This window comes from Henckelia pumila, chromosome 3, assembly GCF_033568475.1.
Source record: "Henckelia pumila isolate YLH828 chromosome 3, ASM3356847v2, whole genome shotgun sequence".
Taxonomy (NCBI): Eukaryota; Viridiplantae; Streptophyta; class Magnoliopsida; order Lamiales; family Gesneriaceae; genus Henckelia; species Henckelia pumila.
The window spans coordinates 114,826,020-114,839,922 of record NC_133122.1 but is presented as its reverse complement, the minus strand read 5'-3'; the positions used below and the strand labels follow the sequence as shown (position 1 = coordinate 114,839,922).

Genomic DNA, 13,903 nt, shown 5'->3' with positions numbered 1-13,903 from the left:
TAACCTAAAACACATCATGTACTCTGGCCAGAGATTCGTCACACTAATATATCCTCAGATCGCATAGGATATCCACACTCGCAAGTATGTGGTGAATCCTTGACAATAAAGCATCGACTCCTATATGTGTCGTAACTGTACCCAATCCCGACACCTGATGACCCCAATAGAGTTGGTTAACGAGTCAAAGTATAGTACTAGCATATAGAGTCTCAATGATGTTTCAAGTAGTAAGGACTAATGGTGTACAACCAAAACCGCGGACTTATCCACTCAAATAATAATAACCACTTGGAAAGTCCGAATAGGGTAGTTCAATCATTCATCATATGAATATCCATTTGCATGCTTTGAACATCTCCATGTTCATTACCAATGAAACGTGGTACTTGGCATCACAAATGCTAGTCTCAATCTCGAGCGATCCTTATCCTTATTAGCGGACGGCTCAATTGACTAGGAACTATTTAGAATATACAGTGACTATAAGATGTGTTTTATAATAGTGATCTCTCTTTATTCACTATCTCATCTTACTTACACTATAGTATATTCAAGGTCTTTATCAAAACAGCAATAGTATATCACAATATAACAATATGAAGAAAGACAAAGAAAATGTCATTAATGAATGTAAATTATATTAAACAAAGATTGTTTATGCATAGAGTCATAAAAGCCCTTAGCCACAAGTTGGCTAACCGGGCACCCAATCTTTCAGAAACACCGTTAGAAGAAATAGATAAAGAACAAAGTTTTCGGCTCAAGACATCTGCAACTGCATTGGACTTTCCCGGATAATACTTGATTTCGCAGTCGAAATCTTTCAACAGATCTAATCATGTTCTCTGTCTCATATTCAGCTCTGCCTGTGAAAACAAGTACTTAAGACTCTTATGGTCAGAAAAAATCTCGAATGACTCACCATAAAGATAGTGACGCCAGATCTTCAGAGCAAAGACGATCGTAGCTAGTTCAAGGTCATGAATCGGATAACGAGTCTCGTTTGGTTTCAGCTGCCTCGATGCATACGCTATCACATGCTTATTCTGCATGAGAACACATCCCAAGCCATGATTAGAAGAATCACAATAGACTGTGAAACCTCCAGTACCTTTCGGAATAGAAAGAATCGGAGCACTGGCCAGTCTCCTCTTTAGATCAACAAAGCTAGCCTCACAATCTGCAGTCCAGATAAAAGACGCATTCTTCAGAGTCAGCTGGGTAATCGGCTTGGCAATAGACGAGAAACCTTCAATGAATCGGCGATAATAACCAGCTAAACCAATGAAGCTTTGGATCTCAGGTACTGATGTCGGTCTAGGCCAATTCATCGCTTTAATCTTGCTGGGATCGACTGAAATCCCATCTCCTGAAATAATATGACCGAGAAAGACAACTCGATCCAACCAGAATTCACATTTAGATAGTTTGGCAAACAACTTCTCAACTCACAAAATCTGCATGACGATTCTCAAGTGTTCTGCTTGGTCAGTACGGTTCTTCGAATAGATAAGAATATCACCGATGAAGATAATGACGAACTCATCTAAATAGCGCTAAAAGATACGGTTCATTAAAACCATAAAAACCGCTGGAAAAAAAGGTCATCTAATCGGCATGACTATAAACTCAAAATGACCATACCTTGTTCTAAATGCGGTCTTAGGAATATCTCCCTCTCGCACTCTCAGCTGGTGATAACCTGATCTCAGATCAATCTTCGAATAGACAGAAGAACCCTGCAGCTGATCAAAAAGGTCATCTAATCGGGGTAAAGGATACATGTTCTTGACTGTAGCCTGATTCAGCTGACGATAGTCGATACAGATGCTACAACTTAAATTGTAATTCACCCAAGTGTAGGTCGTAGCAAGTAATATACACGTGAGCAAGAGATCGATCCACGGAGAGGATGCTGTAAGTTTAATTTTAGCAATGATATATTATAGATGGAAATATTATTATAAAATTTCAAATACACAAATTATAAAATTGTCAAAACTTCAAAGGTTCATTGTTGGTTTATTTAAGATTGCTTAACAAAATAAATAAAAGAAACTTAAATAAGAATAAACATAAAAGAACAATAAAATATTTAAACAAATATATCATATAATATAGTTCCCACTATATTAAATTCAGATTAACCGATATTTAATACATGGTACCCATAATATATATATAAATGCATAAATATAAACATAAAAGAACAATTATATATTTAAACAAATATATCATATAATATAGTTCCCACTATATTAATATCATATTAACCGATAATTAATATATGGTACCCATAATATATATATAAGTGCATAAATATAAATTTACATAAAAGTAAATGTTAGATCAAATCACAATATTTCATTTAAAACAACCGGCAGAGCCACACTATCGTCTAAATAAAATATATGACTTTTTATGTTAGATGCGATAAAGTAAATGTTAGTTGCGGAAATGTAAATGTTAGTTGCGGAAATGTAAATGTTAATTGCGGAAAGTAAATGTTAATTGCGAAAAATAAATGTTAGTTGCGAGAAAGTAAATGTTAGTTGCGAGAAAGTAAATGTTAGATCAAATCACAATATATTATTTAGAACAACCGGCAGAGCCACGCTATTGTCTAAATAATATATATGACTTTATTATAAATTTATACATATATTTATAGTATATAATTATTTTAGTATTTATTGTATCATATTATACAACAAGTATTTGATGTAAATAGATAACAATAAATTATCCAAATTATACCTACAAATAAAGATCAATTAGTAAAAAAAAAAAAAAATAGAAAAAGAAAGAATATACAAAATATAAACAATCTTACTTGACCAACAATGAAACCTTTTCACCTTGACATAAAAGGATTTAGCTTGTCATGAACATAAGACTCAAGAGTAAAGATAAAAGAAATTTCATACTTAAACTTGAAGAAATATGCACACTCAAACTCTTATTCTTACACACACAATATTTATTTTACAAGTGAGGAATTTCTCTACACTTTTGCACACTACAAAGCTTATACAACATATCTATTTATAGGCCAAATGAGAGCAAGAGTCCAAGACTCATTAAATGTGGAATAGTAAAGTTGGTGGGTTCTTGTCTCCTTGAATGTCAATACCATGACCCAACTTAATTGGCATGTTTGATGTCTTAGACCACCGATTCAGCCTTTCCATTCAACATAGAACACATAGGATATTTTGTGTAGATCTGTTTGGACATATAATTCACCTCTTTTGGGTAAAAGGTGAAATAGTTATGATATTTTTACTACAAGTTGGTCATAGTAAAAGTAAATCTGTCTCCATTTTGATGTTTGATTATTTTGATCATCTTAATGAGGTTTTTGGAATTTATTGTCTTCTACAAAGTTGAAGATGCCTCTTTTGTGATTCTATGGGATTTGAGATTAATCCAATATGACCTTTGTAGCTTGAGTAATTTTATTTTTACCAAACCTGCGCAAAACATAAAATACAACTTTTTTAGTAAAATATTTAAATATAAACATATAACACTAAAATAATACAACTTCATAATTTTAATGAAACTTTAATTTTAAAACAAACTTTTTAACATATAAATAATTACAAATTTTAAGTTTCATCACACCCTCAAACAGGCTAATTACTAGTCCCTTAGTAATAAAATATCATAAAATCACAAGTTAGATTTTTATTCCTTAATATATATATTCAAATTTGCAAACTTTAACATTTTAAAACACATTTGTAAGGAGATCATATGTTTATTTATAAATCTTGTTATCAACTAATATATTAATATATAATTGGATTGTTATACGTATATATTTCACACAATATCAAAATATTAAATATATATAATTTTTTATATAAATATTTCTAAAAACTTTGAGAAAAATATAATCAAAATGATAATAGAAATCATTTTCATAACATGTATATCATCAGGAATTTTAATGTAAAAGTCTCTACTCCATATTCTCTCGGGTTATGATATTTCATATATAGCTGTTACACTTATTGAAAATGGCTAATATGTAAAGCAGACAATCAAATAACCTAATATTGAAAATAAGATAGGATAATTTACAAAGAATAAACCCATTTTGTTTTTTTTTTTTTATGTTTTTTTTTGTTTTTTTTTCTTTTTGCACTTGGCTGCAAAGTTGTTTTCACAAAACCAAATAACTACAATAAACTTTGAATATGTAACATTTTTTTCTTCCCTTTTTTTTCTAATTCAAAGTTTATTTATTTATTTATGAGGTAAATCTATTAAAAATTTACCATGAGAACTATAGTAGTGATATTAATACTCTACATCATTACAATCAAACTTCAAACAACTTTGCAGTCAATTTTTATATGCACAATTTTTTTTTTTTCAAAATGGTTTTAATCTAGTAATCAACGATTTTTTAATAATCAATAAAAGCTTATGAGTTATGTGAGTATAGATTACACTTTTACAATTTAATTCCTTCAATTATACATGTTATTATTCATTCAATCAATATCACTTTAACTATATATTCATAAAAGTTTTAGAAAATATGTTATTTGAAAACACACAATTATATATTATTTATAACTTATATCCCATCAATTATATATTTTCTATTAAATTGATAAAAATAAGTGTAAACAAACATATATACAAAAAGACTTTATTTTCTTAGTAGTTTGCAATTTAAATATATACGGAATATTAAAATCTAATCTATTGTGATAATATGATAAATAAAAACTAATGCGTGTCAGGAGTTTTTTGCTCCTTACTCTGTCATTTAAAAATAAAAATAAATATTATTATAGCAACATGAAAAATTTCTTCTAAAGTACCAAAACCACCAGGTAAGGCAATAAAAGCATCAAAATTTTCTATCATTTTAGTTATTCTCTCGTACATCGATGAAACTTTCAATTCTTCTCCAACCGTAACACCTGTAATATTTCCTTCAGCTAAAGCTATAGGAATAATACCCAAAACCTGACTACCTCCAAGATGAGCTGCTGTTGAAATAGATCCCATTAACCCAATATTGCCTCCACCGTATACCAAGTGAATTTTTCTCTCTGTTAACTTTTTTCCAAGATTAATTGCTGCATCAACAAATATTTCACTCTTTCCACTATTAGAACCACAAAATACACAAATATTTTTCAATTTTTGTGAAGCAGATTCTGCCATGTTTTTTTCTTTTCTTTTTTGCAAAAATATAGAGATAGTTGAGTGATTTTATAAGGAAAACAAGGAATACGACAGAAATAGGAATACAGGTGTGAACATAATAACGAAAATAATAAAAATAATAATATATAATAATGACATGCATGCGTATATACAGTGATTGTGGCTCACAGTGTTCCTTCAATATTTATGAGTCGAGGGTTGGCTTACCATCAAATTTTCTTATAAATTGGCAAATATGGTCTTTTTTAGTCAGATTCCCAAGACCATTACCATGACACTGTGCTTGGAATAGTTTTCATAAACGGAGAAGTTGACCTTGCACATCTCCACTAGAATGCATCTCAAGAGTCAATGAGATATCATCTAATGACTCTTTACTCAGCCCATTCTTAATGAAATCAATTTTATCTTCTCTATTTGTGGAAACATATCCCAAAGATCTGCATCGTCTATCACAAGTCCATCTGGCACATTTATGACAAACATCTAACCTCTTGGCCCTCCTTTTCTTCACATAGGTGTTTTTTCCTAGTCCAGACATATTTCAAACAAGTAAGAATTTTGGAACTTCACCACCCAATCGAACTTTGGCTTCAATTATAAGACGAATATCCTCCGAAATTCCTTTTTGCATAAGCATTCTCAATCTTTCACATCTGCCTTCATAAATCATTCTCAAAACTTTTTTTAGAAACAGATGGAAAATATTTACCTTGTTCTTTGATAGCTTCATCCATTTTGAAAATAAAGAATTTTTTTTTTCAATTATTTTGGGAAATTGAAATAAAACCGACTAAAAAAAGTCACGGAGTACCGTTATCCGCCACTTAACCGGGAAATGAACTCAATTCTGCAAAAATAAAATGAAAATATAAGTAACAATTAATTTGGATCATATAAAGGCATAAACTCATCATTAAGAATTTCATTTTCTAAAAATGGTTTAAGCCTTTGCCCATTAACTTTAAACACATTATTATTTTTAGGATTTTCAACATCAACAGCACCATGAGGATAAATATTTTTTACAACATATGGACCTGTCCATCGTGATCTAAGTTTTCCTGGAAACAAATGCAAGCGAGACTTATAAAGTAAAACTTTTTGTCCAATTTCAAACGATTTTCTCATAATATTTTTTATCATGAAAGGCTTTTGTTTTATCTTTATAAATCTTTGCATTTTCATATGCATCATTTCTTAATTCTTCTAGTTCATTCAGTTGCAATTTTCTTAATTTAGATGCATCATCTAAATTAGTATTAAATGCTTTAATAGCCCAATAAGCTTTATGTTCAATTTCAACAGGTAGATGACAATGCTTACCAAAAAATAATCTATATGGTGACATCCCCAATGATGTTTTAAATGCAGTTCTATATGCCCATAATGCATCACTTAATCTTAAAGACCAATCTTTTCGATTTGGATTGACCGTTTTTTCCAAAATTTGTTTTATTTCTTTATTTGCAAGTTAAACCTGACCATTCGTTTGAGGGTGATATGGAGTAGAAACTTTATGTGTAATATCATATTTTCTTAACAACGAAGAAAATTATTTATTTATAAAATGATTTCCCCCATCACTTATTATAGCTCTAGGTATTCCAAATCGACTAAAAATATTTTCTTTCAAAAATTTTATCACAACTTTATGATCATTAGTTCTACATGCAATTGCTTCAATCCATTTTGAAACATAATCAACAGCCACTAAAATATAAGTAAATCCAAAAGATAATGGGAATGGACCCATAAAATCTATTCTCCAACTGTCAAATATTTCAATTATCATGATTGGATTTAAAGGAATCATGCTTCGTTTTGAAATGAACCCATTTTCTGACAATTTTCACAAGATTTGCAAAATGAATGCGTATCTTTGAATAAAGAAGGTCAATAAAATCCACATTGAAAGATTTTTGCAGTTGTTTTCTTTGACAAAAAATGACCTCCACATGCCTCAGAATGACAAAATTTAATGACACTACTTACCTCATTGTCGGGTATGCAACGTCGAAAAATTTGATCAGGACAATACTTAAACAAATAAGGATCATCCCAATAAAATTTTTTGATCTCTTTCAAGAATTTATTTTTATCTTGTGAACTCCAATGAGAAGGCATTTTATTTGTCACAAAAAAAATTTACAATATTAGCAAACCAAGGCATAGTAGTAGCATAAAATAGTTGATCATCCAGAAAATTTTTATTTATTGGTATTTCATTTTGAGACGTTTCAAAAATTATTCTTGATAAATGATCGGTTACTACATTTTCTTTTCCTTTTTCATCTTTTATTGCAAGATCAAATTCTTGTAATAACAAAATCCATCTTATTAATCTCGGCTTAGCATCTTGTTTATTTGATAAATATTTTATGTCAGAATGATCAGTATAAACAATAGTAGTAGAACCAATTAAATAGGATCGAAATTTATCTAATGCAAACACTACTGAAAGTAATTCTTTTTCAGTTGTTGAATAATTGATTTGAGCATTATTTAAGGTTCTACTAGCATAGTAGATCACATGAGGTTTACCTTCTTTTCTTTGTCCTAACACGGCTCCTACAGCATAATCACTTGCATCACACATTAATTCAAATGGTAAAGACCAATCAGGAGGTTGTAAAATAGGTGATGTAGTTAAAAGATTAATTATCTTTTTAAAAGCAGTTTCACATTCTTGAGTCCATTCAAATTGTGCATCTTTTGTTAAAAGATTTGAAATTGGTTTCGATGTTATGCTAAAAAATTTTATGAATCTTCTATAAAATCCCGCATGACCCAAAAATGATCGAATTTCTTTGATCGTGTTTGATGATGGTAAATTAGCAATAACATCAACCTTAGCTTTATCAACTTCAATTTCTTTTTCAGATATGACATGCTCTAACACAATTCCGGATTTAACCATGTAGTGACATTTTTCCCAATTTAAAACAAGATTTTTTTCTTCACATCTTTTTAAACTTCTTCCAAATTTTTAAGACAGTTTTCAAATGAGTTTCCAAAAACAGTTATATCATCCATAAAAACTTCCACAAATTCTTCAATCATGTCACTAAAAATACTTAGCATGCATCTTTGAAAAGTAGTCGGAGCATTACATAAACCAAATGGCATTTTTTTAAATGCAAAAGTCCAAAAGGACAAGTGAAAGTAGTTTTTTCTTGATCTTCTAATGATATTGGTATTTGATAATACCCCGAATACCCATCAAGAAAACAATAATAAGGATTACCTGCCACTTTCTCTAAAATTTGATCTAAAAATGGTAACGAAAAGTGATCTTTTCTAGTTGCATGATTTAATTTTCTATAATCAATGCACATACGCCAACTAGATGGATCCTATCTTGTAATAATTCTCCCTTTTCATTTTTTATAACAGTGATGCCTGATTTTTTTGGTACTACTTGTGTTGGACTTACCCATTTACTATCCGAGATTGGATAAATAATTCCGACATCTAATAGTTTTAAAACTTCATTTTTAACAACTTCTTTCATGCACTACAACAAAAATGCACAAACACAACACTTAAAAGACAACGCTTTTTGTGAAAAGTGTTGTCGTTTTTTAAAAGACAACATTTTTAGTGAAAAGCGTTGTCGTTATATATTTTTTATTCATAAAAGACAACGCTTTTTTAAAAAAGCGTTGTCTATTAGCGTTTTTTTAGGTCAAAGACAACGCTTTTAAAAGTGTTGTAGAAAAACTATTATTTTTATTTAAATTAAAAACTTAAAATAAATATTATTGCACCTGCCTTTACGTGAGAAATATACCCAAAATCCCCACACTTCTTCTCGATCACCTTCTCCGAACCCTCTCTCTTTTTTCTCTCTTTCAAATCAAAATCTGTTGTCTTGCTCGATTCAGCAGAATATTTTTCAAGTGACCTCCGAAAAGCCCATCTTAGGATAAGAAAAATCATTCTCTCTCGTGCTCTCATGATTCCACCATGACCCAACCCTAGCCACCCATTTCTTGTCTTCGATTCGCTGCCATGGGCATCGGAAATCTGTTATTGGAGCTAGAATTTGGTTAGAGCTCATCCTAAGCTTCGTTTTGATGCCAATCTAGCAAGAAATCATGACCTGAAGATTCGATGTCGTCGCCGCTGTTATACAATACTTGTGCGAGTTGTTCTACAGGCAAGGAAGATGGTGGTGGAAATGAGAAAATTGTTATCATAAGAAAGGATCAAGCTTTTCACAGCCGATCGCGCTCTAATTCTTCCATGTAAGAATCTGGTAATGGTACTCCGGTGGTAGGTTAATTTATTTTTGTATCCAGTGTGCATAAACCACAAATGGTATTTGTTTATTTGAATTGAATCGACGGTTTGGTTTGGTTTGTTTTGTTTTGTCCCAAACACCATGTTTCTTTCTTCTTCATATTTTGTAGGAGTCAGACAAGTTATTGAATAGTATATATAAGATTCTCCTATATAATTTTCCAGAAATAAAATAATAAATTCTTGAAAAGGAGATGCAGGTAGATATATATTTCTATTAGTTTCGTGGTTCGTTCTTGTATCATGCAATTACTATCGAAAATGATATGTGTGACTTCTCATGACTCATTGATTATGATCACGTGATTGATTACACCATTAACAATCATGACTACTGCCCTTCATGTCTCTTTTTTCGTTCATACCTTATTTTTATTCTCATATTATGTGATAAAAATATTTTCATTGAACGTGCTTAATGGTTGATTTGGAATTGGTTTGATTGGGTCATTTTGGTTGGGTTTAGGAAACAAGGTTGCATATTGATGTCTATTTGGCCAAATACTATTTTGTTGTTTATTGGGTTAGCAAAGCACCCACTAACAAATGAAATCGGAAATTTAAATGTTGTGTATGTCCACAGGTTAATGTTGAATGCCCACGATCTTGTGTTTCATTATCAATGCAGATATTTGAGACAAAATCATACCAGGGGTCACCCATTGGCATAGCCCAGAATACTTTGCATACTATCCATCAAATAGCAGTATTGAAGGATTTTTAGGGGAAATGCTCAGTGCTGTTTTAAACGTGGTGGGTTTCAGCTGGATAACTTCTCCTGCTGCAACAGAACTCGAAACAATAGTTATGGATTGGCTTGGCAAAGCACTTAAGCTACCTGATTCTTTCCTTTCAACAAGTATCTATATCACTTACCCGTGCTACTAAGACATCTTTGAATGTTAGTGCTTAGAGAAGGTTTTTTCCCCCCTAAAAGAAAGCAAGCAAAGCTATCTCATGGAAAAGTCCTACCTTTTAGACAAAAATACTTCAACTAACGTTTTGTACAACCAAATATGCTCGATCTGTTTGCATGGAGAAAAATTTGATCAAACTTTCCAAAACGATTATTTTGGTTCTTTGTTATGGGAAATATCCAAACAAACCAGCATGTAAAGTTGGACTTACCTAAAAATATAATTTTGATTTATGGAAAAATGATTTTCTAAACATAATTTTTTTTCTCTCTAAATCTTTGTTCTGAAAGCCTCATCTTGTTTTTTTTCAAAGCTTAATTTAGTACAAAATTTTTTTTCTAAAAACATGCACTATCTTTTTAATTATACAAGATTTTTTATATGCCTATTTTTTTGAAAATTTATTGGACATGCAAAGTTGTTTATGATTGGGAGTCGAGTTCTAGGACATGGTGGTGGCGTGATACAGGGCACTGCAAGTGAAGCCGTTTTGGTTGTGCTTTTGGCTGCTCGAGATAAAATTTTGAGAAAGGTTGGGAAAGCCACCATAAGGAAGCTTGTGGTCTATTGCTCTAATCAAACTCATGCTTCTCTGTAGAAAGCCTGCAAGGTGGATTTTGAATACTTAATATAAGCTAGCACGTCCTATAGTACATGTGATTATACTAGTCTATATTCCATGTTAATCTTAATGAAGTTGGATAATTGGCAGCAGTCTGCATATTAACAATGCTTGATGGTTTCCAATCCTAATACTTGCAAAACGAGTGAGCAATGCATTAATATTTTGGAAATACATAAAACTGGAAATCTTTGCTTAAAACGTTTTGTTTATCAACTCATCATGTAAACTCTGCTCATTTAACTCTTATTGGTGCCAATTTGTTTGTTTTATTTCTCTGACATATTGGAGGAATTTACCCAGAAAATATCCGGATTCTGGAAACTGATTCTTCCACCGAATATGCTCTTTCTCCTGAATCATTAACCAAAGCAATCTCACAGGACATAGCCTTGGGTTTAATTCCTTTCTTCTTGTGTGCTACTGTAAGGAAACTAAGAAAAAAATTAAAATGGGAAATTCTTGTGTTATTTATTTATTGTTCTCCCCATGTGCTCCATTTGTTCTTCAATTTATTTTAGAGCAATAGTCTTTTCCATTGACCGAGGACTCTGTTATGACTTTTGTATTTTAACTAAAGCAAATTCTTAAACTGCAAATTTGTGGTTTTGATGTGTAAATACAAAGTGAAATATCTTTAAGAATTGCCTCTTTAAGTAATGACTACCTCAGGTTTTTAAGTGCTATGCATTTTATTCTTCACAATTGGGACAAATTTAACTACTGTATTTAAAGATCACAGCCTGTTATGTTCTCTCCTCACTTATGATCGGCTGTGGTGTTGCCTCTGCCCAAGTGATTTTAAGGTATTTGAACTCATGACAGTTGCCTGATGTGATTGTATGAGAATTGTAAAGTTCTGCTCATAAATTGCACAGTTTTGATATCAAAGAAATTCTTATGTGAGTTTTCTGAGGTTCAGGTGTGTACTTTGTTGAGCATCATGTAAAGTTGGCAATTAGTAAGCTGACTTCACGAGAGATTTGACACATTGTTGCTTAATTATTCAAGAAACAACCAGTTAGTTTAGAACGAAATATCGTTCTTGATCACCATATATGAAATGAATGTCGCACTCAATTCTTTTTAAAGAATACTGAGAGTTTATTGCGAAGGGAATAACGTATCTTTTCATTGGCAGGTTGGTACTACATCATCAGCAGCTGTAGATCCTCTTCTTGCATTGGGGAAGATTTCACAGGTGAGTTTTGCACAGTACTGAGACAGATTTACATTTGTATGCTCCTGGAAAACATATATTTTCCGGTGGTTATGTTATTTGTTCAAGTGGCAGTATCATGAGAGAGGCTGTTATTCATACGGGCTCAATTTTTTGAAACATTTTGAATCAAGAGGTCGCATATGTTCATAAACTTCTCCCCTAATGATCAACTAATACCATGTTTGTATTGAACTCAACGGCAAGTAGCAAGTATCCCTTTGAAGAATTCCCAATTGAGATTAAAATGTTGATGTTCAAATGTTAAATCTTGTTTTAATCATGCAAGCACGTCTCTCAAGTTCAGAGATAGCCCCTCCACTAAATTCCTCAGTATTCCTATCTGTCAACAATTTATCATTTTGTGGTATCAATCAACCTGATAAAGCACCCACAATTTTTATTGAGAAATGGAAAAGGCATCACTCGTTGAGACAGAATTTGGTGTACGTATCTAAGCCAAGTAGGCTTCACTTGGTTTTGTCCATTTTCTTGGTGAGGTAAGCTTAGATAGCAAATCGCTTGTGTTAAAAGTCTGCGAGTGTTCAACTAGAAAAGTTTACAAAAACTCGGACTTACAAGGTAAGAATCTGTCCTGGTCTGATGGTTTTCATTATTACTCATAAAGATGGGTCGTCTTTAATCTTAACATTACAAAAAGGATAAAAGCACTTCTACTGCATGCATGACGACATACAGAATAATGGGCTATGGTTTCATGTGGATGCTGCTTACGCTAGAAGTACTTGTATCTGCCCAGAGTTTCGTCCTTACTTAGATGGAGTTGAGGAAGCTGACTCTTTCAACATGAATGCACACAAGTTTTTTTTGACCAATTTTGATTGCTCGGCTCTTTGGGTGAAGGTATGCTTTCAAATTTATTATTCTTGGAATATTGTAATTCCAACCATTTCTCACACTGTGGCATGAAGAATAATTCCATCTTTTGGTTTGAAAGGAGGTGTAGAAAAGCAATTACTGAGACATAAAATTATATTAACCAATATTTGAAGCTACTTAACTAGCCGTATCTACATATATGCTAATTTATTCTCTCTATGAAATTTCTTAGGAGGTGCTGATCAATGATATCATTTTCTTTATTTTCGCAGACTTTTATCATTCTATGATGCTAATGTTGGAACACAGTCGTTCTCCGGATCGAAAAAGAAAGTGATACCCGTTGCAGCGGAAGTTTTAAAATTTTATATGGAACGATTCCATATGGGTATCAAATTCCTACGATTAAAATTGATAACATAAAATTTAAACAATGTAAATTTTACCTTAAAATCTCGAAACGAGATTATGGACACCAACAGATTAAACTGCTCTTGTTGTATATCCCAGGAACTGATGAACGAACGTTTCTTCAATCAGGTCCACGAACAGAAGTTTAATCTCTCTGATAGACTGCACTAGAAAGTCTATCAGAAGTTTCTACGAAGAGAAATAACAGATTTGATCTGTTAAATCAGACTGCAAATTCAGAAATTTGCAGACTGAATTTTCGAACACAGTAGGGGAGAGGGGTGGCCGAAAACCCTAAGAGAGGAGGCTCTAGATTTTCGAAAATTATGCCTTGTGTTGTATGTAATTTCTGTACTGCAATAACTTATTTATAATGTGGGCTGCTAACAGCTT

General features: G+C 31.8%; 1 pseudogene; it reads left to right on the top strand.

Annotated features, from left to right (window-relative positions):
* Positions 1 to 660: 660 nt before the first annotated feature.
* On the top strand, positions 661 to 13,226 carry LOC140889330 (phenylacetaldehyde synthase-like; annotated as a pseudogene).
* The last annotated feature ends 677 nt before the right edge of the window (positions 13,227 to 13,903 follow it).